The sequence below is a fragment of the Scylla paramamosain genome, chromosome 28 (assembly GCF_035594125.1).
Source record: "Scylla paramamosain isolate STU-SP2022 chromosome 28, ASM3559412v1, whole genome shotgun sequence".
Lineage (NCBI taxonomy): Eukaryota > Metazoa > Arthropoda > Malacostraca > Decapoda > Portunidae > Scylla > Scylla paramamosain.
Window position 1 is genome coordinate 11,338,470 of NC_087178.1, and position 10,795 is coordinate 11,349,264.

At 36.8% G+C, this 10,795-nt stretch overlaps 1 protein-coding gene and 1 long non-coding RNA gene across 2 annotated transcripts in view; one reads left to right on the plus strand and one right to left on the minus strand.

Moving 5' to 3' along the window:
- The window catches only part of LOC135114907 (receptor-type tyrosine-protein phosphatase F-like), a 108,325-nt gene extending 98,678 nt beyond the window's left edge, over window positions 1-9,647 (minus strand). Inside the window, exon 1 of the mRNA XM_064031164.1 lies at window positions 9,478-9,647. The gene's annotated coding sequence lies outside the window, so the exon portion shown is untranslated. The remainder of the gene's footprint in view (window positions 1-9,477) is intronic.
- Window positions 833-4,943, plus strand: LOC135114905 (uncharacterized). The gene is made up of 3 exons (XR_010275702.1): window positions 833-1,809; window positions 2,120-2,316; window positions 3,080-4,943. It is a non-coding gene; the product is annotated as an uncharacterized LOC135114905 (long non-coding RNA).
- Window positions 9,648-10,795: the final 1,148 nt, after the last annotated feature.

The window sequence follows — 10,795 nt, forward strand, 5'->3', positions numbered from 1 at the left end:
AGAGCAGTGCAGGAAGAGGGTTCATCAATGAAGATGACACATTATTTTGTTAAACCAGGAAGTGAAGCTGAAGATGTTAGTGCTGCAGAAGCTGCTTATGCATTTCACACTGTCAAACATCACGGTAGTTTCTCATCCATGGATTGTTCATCTGTTTTGCTGAAAAAAAAAAAAAAACTTTTCCTGATTGAGGTGGCAAGAAAGTTTTCTAGTGCTTGAACAAAGACAGCAGCTATTATAAAAGCTGTGCTTGCACCTCATTCTGTTGATGTTGCCTTAAAAAGCCTAAAAGTAAATGAAGTAGTATACCGTGGAATTGCTACAGATGGTAGTAATCACGATGCATTAAAGCTGTTTCCTGTAATTATTCAGTACTTTGACTGGAAAAATGGTGGTTTACAGTCAGAACTGATTGAGTTTAAGAACACCCCAAATGAGACTGCAGACACTATTGCCAAATATGTGAAAGAAACCCTAGATAAACATGGGCTTACTAAAAAGTGTGTGGCATTTACAGGTGACAACTGCAATACAATGTTTGGAGGATTCGAACGTAACAAAGAAGGGAATAATGTGTTTGCAAATCTGAAGATGTTGGAAAAGTCATTGATTGGAGTAGGTTGCCCAGCACATATTCTGAATAACTGTGTTCATCATGGAGCAGAAAGAATGGATATTGATATTGAAAATATTATCAATAAGATTTATCAGCATTTTCATATCTACACAGTTCGCTCTGAAAAACTAAAGGAGTATTGTGAATTTGCTGAGGTTGAGTACAGGAAGCTTCTCTCTCATAGTAAGAGTCGTTGGCTGTCACTATTTCCTGGCATGACAAGGCTAATAGAGATGTTTCCTGCTCTTAAGTCCTTTCTTTCACAAGAGCAACCACCAACAGTAATAAAAAAATTCTTTGAAAATGAAATGAGTGAGATTTACCTCTGGCACATGCACTCTTTAATGGCTGTATTTCACACACACGTTCAAACAATTGAAAAGGAAAGTAACTCTGTTGTAGAAGTGCTGACAAATTTGGAGTCTGTGTGTAAAGTACTTGCACAAAGAAAGAACCAGCATTTCATGTCTTTAAAAGTTAAAGGACTAATTACTCAGAAGCGCACAGAAGGAAAAGAAGAAGAGTGTAACAGGTTCTGTGTTGAAGTAGTTAACCTGTACAACAGATGCTCAGAGTACTTAGCTAAGTGGATGAAACCACTGGAAGAGTTCTCTTGTTTCAAGTGGATGGTCTTGAGTGAAATGCCAAACTGGACTGATGTGGAACCTTGTGTTGTATACTTGATAGACAAGGGAATAGAGCTTGATGATGTAAAGTGCTTTGACCAAGTTTGTAACTTGAGGCAGTTTGTAGAAAGGAACAAGAATGATGAAGACTTCAGTAAATTACCAGCACATAAAAAATGGACCAGATACTTTGAAGCATCAAAGAATATTGAATGCCACTCAGAACTGCTCAGAATTGCACAATTTTTTTTTGCTGTAACATCCCACAATGCTAATGTGGAGCGAGTCTTTTCGCTGATGCAAAGTCAGCGGACGAAGGAAAGGAACAAGCTGAGTGTTGATACAATGAAAGGTATTCTGACTGTACAGTACAACTACTGAGAGACCTCTTGCGTTGACTTCCTCAACTTTTTAAAGTCCAACAAGGAACTACTTAAAAATATAAGATCTACAGAAAAATATGTATCGGCACATCAAGCAACACACGCAGTGGTTGAAGAAGAGTTAGAAGACACCAACTAAGCTAAGTGGAAAAACGGAATTCAAGATTATCAGCCATATGCAAAGGTAAATAAGTTGAGTTTCTTTTAATTAATTTACATGTTTTCCAGTATCATATCAGGACCATAATCAGGTGTTAGTGAAGGTGTCCGGAATTTTGATAGTTCATATATGGCAACCCTAGTGTACCCCAACATAGCCCATGAGTGGGTAAAACTATTTCTGGGCATCTGTCTGGCTGCAAATTCTTTTCCCTTACTGGTTCTTGAAATATGAATATGAAACAAGTTTTCATTATTTATCTATCTTATAGAAAATATTTTCATTATACTTTCAGAATTTAAGTAAGAATTTAAAAACTTAAATATGATTCCAGGTGATTGCAGTGGCTCCAAGTCTTGGGAAAACCATGTGTGGAGCACAAGCAGTCTGTCCACACTGAAAATTTTGAGCTCAAGCATACCAGCAGCACAACACATCTGCTGAACAACGCAGCTCCAATTCCTGCAGATAAACGAACTTCAGGCACATACCACAGAGCATTTCTGTGACTACACAACTGTGTTATAACTGGTAATTTTTAATTTAGTTGTGGTAAATGTGGTTAAATGACATTCATGATGAAATAGTTTTTAAACAACAGATCCTAAATATTGATTAATAACATTCACAACCTTATTGAAGCCTATATACTGTATGTACTATATTACATTATATGATGAGCTTTCATTTCAGTATATACATATTTGCTAGCAGATACCATTCAGCAATCTCATAATTCCCACTATTATCTAACCCATTTTCTAAGAACATAAGAAAATAAGGGAATGTGCAAGAAGCCGTCAGGGCTACACATAGCAGTCCCTGTATGAAACATATCTACCTATTTCTACCTATCATCCCCATCCATAAATCTGTCTAATATTCTTTTCAAGCTCTCTGTTGACTCTGCACAAACAACCTAATTACAGAGCCTACTCCCGTCATCTACCGTTCTGTTTGAGAACCACTTCCTTCCTCTCTTTTAATCTAACTTGATCAAGCTTGAATTAAAAACAGAGGTGGGAAGAAATCATGTGGTTATTTTTTCTCCCAAAAATACATAAATAAATAAAAATAAATAATAATATGAATATAAATATGAATATCAATATAAATATGAATAAATAGAATATAATAAACCAACTTCTGCCTCCACTACTAACAAATCCTATCTTCTTTCACCATTTGTCCATACACAATCATACATTTCTTTATATACTAATATTTCACAATATTTATAACTTAATTTTGTGCAATCCTTGCTTTCCAGTTACCAAAATGCTTCTTTTTACAGACTGAATTGTGGTAAAGTGGCTTACAGCAGGAAAGGAAACACAACCGGCACATCTGAGTCAAGCATGTTAACCGATGTGATGAGCAATGTGAACAAGTATTTTAAGATGTTTTTGGCAAGGAAAAGATGTGGTGGGAATAATGACTGTATATAAGGTTTATAATTACTGTTAATCACTTACTTGAAGAGGACAGTTGTTGTGGGTATGGGAAAAGTGTAAGATGGCAGAGGTGAGATAGAAAGAGAAAAGTTGTTAACCTATTCTGTTACTAACAGAGGTAATAGCATTACTCAAGAAAATAAATGCATATACTAGTATGCTAATAATGACACAAAGTTATGCTAATATATTCCATATTTCCATATTTACAGGGACACCATCCACACCACCCAAGACAGTCCAGCAATCTGGAAGGAAGACCAGCACAATACCACAGCAATTGATGCAAAGAGCAGCAGATTTCCTGCCTCCCAGGATGTTGTAATTTTTCACTGGACATCAATGATATGCTTTGATTAGTGTGACAGTGGAGGACGAGGAGGAAGAGGAGGAGGCAGCTTGCTGTAGCAGTATATTATCACAGTCCTAAAAGGATTACAGTAAGCACTGCATTTCTCGTTGAGAAACATTTTGTTAGCAGGAGCAACAAACTCTGGCAGTCCTGTAAAGGAAGTTACTTTAAGGCAATATATCTCATGTAATGAGTATCATCAAAGATTTGTTTAATTTTTACCAGGTTTCTGATTCCATTATTGGAGGCAAGGATACTAGTGAACATGACAAAAGTTTGAAACTTGGAGACCATGCATTTTTGTTTGTGATTAAAGAACTGAGAAATGGAAATTTTTTAGGTTATTCCTTTTATCTGGGAAAGACTGATATTATGCAGAGTGTGAGAATGATGACATGTTCATTAGGGTTAAGACATTGATACTTAAGTAACCACTTTTTTTTTCTTCCTCTGACCAAGAGGGAATACAATGTTATTCTCTTGGAATCTTGACATGTTTGCCGTCAATGGTAAATGGATCCATTTCTCAGATGATTCACAAAAATATGAGACTTGCTCCTAACTGGTAAATTCAACATGTGTAGGATTTTCAAGTAATGAACAGAATAGACACACATTCCATGGTAGGCTTACTGCCACAAGAAGCTGTCCTTATTGCAGTATAGGCATGTATATCAGGTGCATAGATCCTTTTCATTATTGAAATAGTTTAGTTACTCTTCATTTTGATGATGTTTATTGCTAAATCCTGTAAAATTTGCAAGGAATGCAAGAACACCATGGAAACTGTGCCATTCACACACTGTAACAAGACAGCACTTCAGGTGCTGTGGCACAACTGGTCTTTGTTCAGTTCCCTTACCTTAGTTATTAATTAGATGAACCATACTTCCTTGACAAGACCACACTTCCTTGACAAGATTAAGACTTGGATTACCCACTGACTTCAGTTCCTAACTCTAAATTTGAAGATACAGTGATGGCATCAGACTACTTCTACCTCATAATCTTTTCCATGTAACTGATTGTGCCTGAAGAAGATTTTTGAGCCTCATGAATGTCAAATGACAAGGATATTTTGTCAGATACCAGCCATCAGTTAGACAGCAGCAGTGAGGCAGATTAGATTTATGATTTTACGTGGCCTTTTCACTTCCCAATGAGGAAAAAAAGTGTATTTTCTTTACCAGTCATAAGTTTGTGTTGCCTTTGCATGTGTTTCAACAACTAACCAAAAGCTTTAGTTTAATGAAACTTCGAGTATTTTATATCCTTAAATAGGAAATGGGAAGAAATAAACATGAAAAGTTGAATAGTAAATTTGCATACAGTACACAGATATGCCCACAAAATTTCTTTCTAGTTGTTTTTTTTTTTTCACTGTATTCTTGCAAAAATTCTGCTCATGTCCTACTGTCTCACTGCATGTCCCATGTCCAAGCTCAGGATGCTGTATTTTATCCTGCATATAATGTTTCATCAGGTTTGTGCTCTTTTTTACAGCATATGCAAAAATTATTTAAATTCTGCATGTTTACTTTGTGGTGACATAAATGCTTCTCTTCTCTGAAATTTTCTTTGGCTAGCTACATGTTATTAACAATATATCTTTAGCTGCCATATGCCCACTGTATATCCTTACTTTAGTGTTGTTGTTGTTGTTGTTGTTGTTGTTGTTGTTGTCGTTGTATGCAGTTCTGAGTTGCCATGTCATTTGTTCTGATATGGAAGTCTTTGTGTTCTCTGTTAGGTGGTGTAGCCTTGCTATGTTGACTCTGTTACCTCCTGATGTACATTCAAAAAGTCGATATGGGTAGATATTAAGGAAGGATCACAGTCAGCAGTACTGGGAGTAGTGTACAGTCCACCAAACAGTACAAAGGAAATTAACACCTCACTGTGGCAGGAAATAAATAGAGCAGGAAGGTACAGTCTGGTATGTGTGATAGGAGATTTTAATTTTAGGAATATCAACTGGAGCCTGATGGTGGGTAACAAGGAATCAGAGGAATTTCTTAAGGTAACTCAGAATAATTTTTTAAAACAGGTAGTCGTTGAACCCACAAGGGGGAACAATATTATACTAACAGGGAGAAAGCAGTCATGCAGATAGAGGTTGGAAGGCAGCTAGGTAACAGTGACCATTAGGAAATTAGGTACAAATTAAAATGGGAAGAAACTTTTAGAAGCAAAAACACTATTAAAATACCTGACTTTAGGAGAGGAGTTGACTGGCAACAGATGCAGAGTGAGGTCAGGTCTGGGTCAGAGTTGAGAGAGATAAGGCAGGATGAGAGAGGTGAGGTGAGGTATGAGGGTGCAGGACAAGAGGAGGGAAGATGTGTCCAGAAGGGGCTGAAGAGAGAGAGAGAGAGAGAGAGGGTGAGATAGATGTGAGTATGTTGGAGGGTCAGGTCATACTGAAATGGGAGAAGTGAGGTCGAGGTGAGTAGATGAGGGAGTAGAGAGGATGGAAGGGGCCAAAATGAGGGAGTTAGGTGAAGTAAATGTAAATGAGTTGTATAAATATTTTGTAGACAAACTGCATATAGGACAGTTAGCAAACATCCTGTATAAAGCAATAAGATCACAAAAAAAATTACCCTAAATGGATGACTACTAGGTTAAAACATTATACAGGATGGAAGAGAAGTATATATAAGAGATTAAGGGTAGGTGAAGAGGTTTCAGGACCACAATGTAATGAATTAGTTATAAGTCAGGAGGTTACCAAGGGCAATTATGAATTAAAGGTAGCCAGCCAGGTGAAGACGGACCCCAGGGGATTTTATCAGGTATACAGGACGAAGAATAAAGATACTATAGGTCCACTAGAGGCAGCACATGGGGTGCTGGTTAGTTCTGGGGAGAAGATATTAAAATTCTGAATGAGTATTTTTTGACTGTCTTCACCCAGGAAATCATGCAGGATATGCCAAATTGTGAACAGATGTTTAAAGCAGATGAGAATGAGAAGCTGATAGATATTTTCATAACTAAGGAGATAGTGGAACAGGAGATAGATAAGCTAAAAAGTTCAAGACACCAGGACCAGATGAAATATGTGCCAGAGTACTTAAGGAATGCAGAGGTTATTAGTGAGCCATTAGTCTCTGGCTTTAGGAAATCACTTGAGTCAGGTGAGGTACCAGTAATGTGGAGGCAGGCTAATGTAGTACCCATCTTTAAGAAAGGAGTTAAAACTTTACCATCTAATTATAGACCTGTCAGCTTAACTTCAGTTGTGGGTAAAATATTGGAGTCAATAATAGCGAGGAACATAAAGGAGTATTTAGACAAACATAACTTGATAAATCAGTCACAGCACAGCTTCATGAAGGAGAAGTCTTGCCCGACGAACTTGTTAAGTTTTTACAGTAAAGTGTACAAGGCAGTAGATAATGGTGATAGTTACGACAGCTTATATCTGAACTTTAGTAAAGCTTTTGACAAGGTACCCCACCAGAGGCTCCTAAGAAAGGTTAGGGCACACAGGATAGATAGGAAGGTGTTAGGCTGGATAAGGTCATGGCTAAGCGACAGGTGACAAAGAGTTGTAATAAATGGCTCTAAATCCAAGTGAGGTCATGTAATTAGTGGGATGCCACAGGGATCAGTATTAGAGCCACTGTTGTTTTTAATATATATCAATGACTTGGATAGTGGAATTAGTAGTGATCTTAGTAAATTTGCAGGCAAAGATTGGTAGATTAATTATGTCAGAATCAGATGCCATCTACTTGCAGGCAGATTTAGATAGGATGAATGAATGGATGGACAGATGGCAAATGCAGTTTATCAACAAATACAAAGTACTTAGCATAGGTAGAGGAAACCCACACAGTAGGTACACAATAAACAACGAAACTCTGGTAGGTTCAGGGTACGAAAAATATTTAGGAGTTATAGTTAGCTCTGAATTCCGTCTAGGAAAGCAATGCAGAGGCCAGAAACAGGGAAAATAGAATATTTGAATTAATTTTTAGGAGTGTTAAAAGTAGAAAGCCTGAAGTTATTAAATTAAAGTTATATTTGGCGCTGGTCAGACCTCATCTAGACTACACTGTGCAGTTCTGGTCCCCACATTACAGGAAAGATATAGGTCTATTAGAATCAGTACAGAGGAGAATGACTAAAAGGATACAGGGGATGAAGAGTATTCCTTACGATGCAAGATTAAAGTTGTTAAATTTACATTCTTTTAGAGAGACATGGGTTAAGAGGGGACCTGATAGAAGTCTTTAAGTGGTATAAGGGTTATAACAAGGGGGATGTAAGCAAAATTCTTAGGATCAGCAATCAGGATAGAACAAGAAATAATGGGTTCAAGCTTCAAAAATTTTGGTTTAAGAAAGAGATAGGAAGAAATTGGTTCCCAAATAGAGTGGTAAATGAGTGGAAAAGACTCAGTAATCATGTTGTTAGTGCTAAGACATTAGGGAGCTTTAAGAGAAGATTAGACAGGTTTATGGATGAGGATGATAGGTGGAAATAGGTACATTTCATACAGGGACTGCCACGTGTAAGCCTGATCACTTCTTGCAGCTTCCCTTATTTCTTATGTTCTTAATATTGCAATGTCTCTTGGTGTTGCTGTATATTATATATGTATGCTATAGGATAGTGATGACTTTTGTGTGATCTCTTAATGCAACTAACCATGTGTTCTGTCTTGTAAGGCATTAGTGTTTGATAAACACCTTGATGTTGCCAAATGTCTGTGCAGGTGTGGGGAAAAAAAAATGCCTCTTATGAATGCTGCTGTCTTTCATAGTAACACCTTGGTTTTATTTTCTGCCCTGTGTTACACATCTAGTGTGTCTTGTACTGTTTTTCATGCTTTATACGCAGCACATACTTGCTAAAATTTCAGAATACCTGCTGTTATACTACTAATATAAATAAAACATTAATAGTATATCCTCAAGTTATTTGTTATTCACCTATTACAACTACTAAAAATAAAAATACAATTATTTTTGAGAGCATTCACATGTGGCCTACAGTACCTGGCAGCTGTCAATCAATATCTTGATCTGAAAGGTTCTGGATAAAAGAATTTAATACATTCTGTTCATCATTATAAATTATGCTTAAAGTTGGGGCTTGAATTTTCGATGTTTGGACGTAAATAACACGAAGTTAACTACTTAGGGAAGAAATACGTAATAAAAAAGAGAATAAGATGTGTTACAAAAATAAAAGCTGCAACACAAGAAACTCTCAGCAGCTTCATCTCGTCACGCAGTATTCTGTACGTGAGTCGCACTGAGCCACGATCATTCCAATTTGAAAATCTTGTTCTTTGCACCAAACGGAATATATGCACTACATTTACTCGTACTCTAATGAAACTCTAACATACACACACACACACACACGTGCCCACAACCCAGCCGATAGGGAGGGCGCATCAGGAAGGCATGGGTGGTGGGGGTGCCTGGCCATAAATACGTGTTTTATCCTCCATGAACTGTGTGGAGCCCCGGCTCATCATCACTATTATCTGTGACTGCACCCTCACTGTGGCCATTCATTCAAACGCAGTCCATCAGGTAAGTGAGTGCAAATAAGCTTCCAGAGAGAGAGAGAGAGGGAGAGCTAACCGGGCAATCCTAGTTCCCTAATTTTCAGTCATGGTAGTAGTATCGCCATGAAAGCTTCACTGATCATCACAAGTCACATTCCACGTTTCCATCATGCATATCAACCCTCGGAAACTACGATATGGGATATGAAACTTTGTGGCCTGGTCATACAGTACTCAAGACCGCGAGAGGCTGCCGCCATGACAGCCTGACCCTCCCGCCGCATCCCATGATTCCACAGCACAGCACACTGCACACGTCACTGCCTCGTCCTCACCCTGGCCAGGAGTGCACTCACCTCTCTGCAGCACGGCTCGGCGATTTCCTGCTCCAGCCGCCTCACGGAAAGGCGTAGCTGCGAAAGATTGATGGACGCACACATCCACGCTACACCGCTCACCACTATCACATTGAACACTGTTGCTTCTTGCTTGATGATCTAGAGGGCGCGAGTTTTGAATGGAGGATCGTGCGGGATTTCAATTCATCCTTTTTTTTTTGGCTGACCCAAAATCCCGTCCAGATTAACCATGCCGACCTATATTCCTTCATAAACGCTCTTTTATTTAAAGTTTAAATTATATTTGAAAGACAAGAGCAGATGTAGACTTTTTTTTTTTTACCTCAATTAAATTCTGTCTTTATGATTTGCTTAGCCTTAGATGTTAATGTGTTAGGTATTCTATACACAGGATTGGTACTTTGATAACATTTTGATAGATATGTTGGGGATAAAACTGTGCATATATGCTTGACGACCCATTGAAATGGATCAATGAAAAAAATAATAAATAAATAAATAAATAAATAAATAAATAAATAAATATATACATATATATATATATATATATATATATATATATATATATATATATATATATATATATATATATATATATATATATATATATATATATATATATATATATATATATATATATTTGAATTAAAAATCTCCGCTTGGTGCTGCTGATCCTTGTATAAAGAAACGAAAGGTTGTCCAAGGATTTTTTTTGATACAAGCCATGTAAAAATTCCCTCTCTCAAGATGTTGAAGATAAAGTGTAGAGCTATATGAAATGTTACTTGTTGTAATTATAAAGAAAATCTGTATTATTGTTTTGAAACCCGAAAACTAACTAGATAACTACCTAAGATTTTCAAGAACAGCCTGAGTAAAGAGAAAAGTTAAAAACTTTTAGAGGTGTATTAAAAAACAGGTGTGTAGTTGGGGAGAAGGAACTAGTTTTGACGATTTGCGGTGTATATAAAGCGCACCAGTGCCGAGTAGCCTAAAGAAAAAAAGAAAAAAGAAAAATAAAAAAAAAGTATAAGGTATATGTGTATGAGTGCAACTGTGTAAGAGTTTATGTGTGTGTATGTGTATGTTTGTATGTGAGTATGCTGTACTCATGTATATATATATATATATATATATATATATATATATATATATATATATATATATATATATATATATATATATATATATATATATATATATATATATATATATTGTGTGTGTGTGTGTGTAAAACCCTGTAAGGAGTCGCGCTCACTTCATTCGGCCTCCATAAATCTAAGCGACCTGAATTAATAGCCACTGCCTTCTGCAC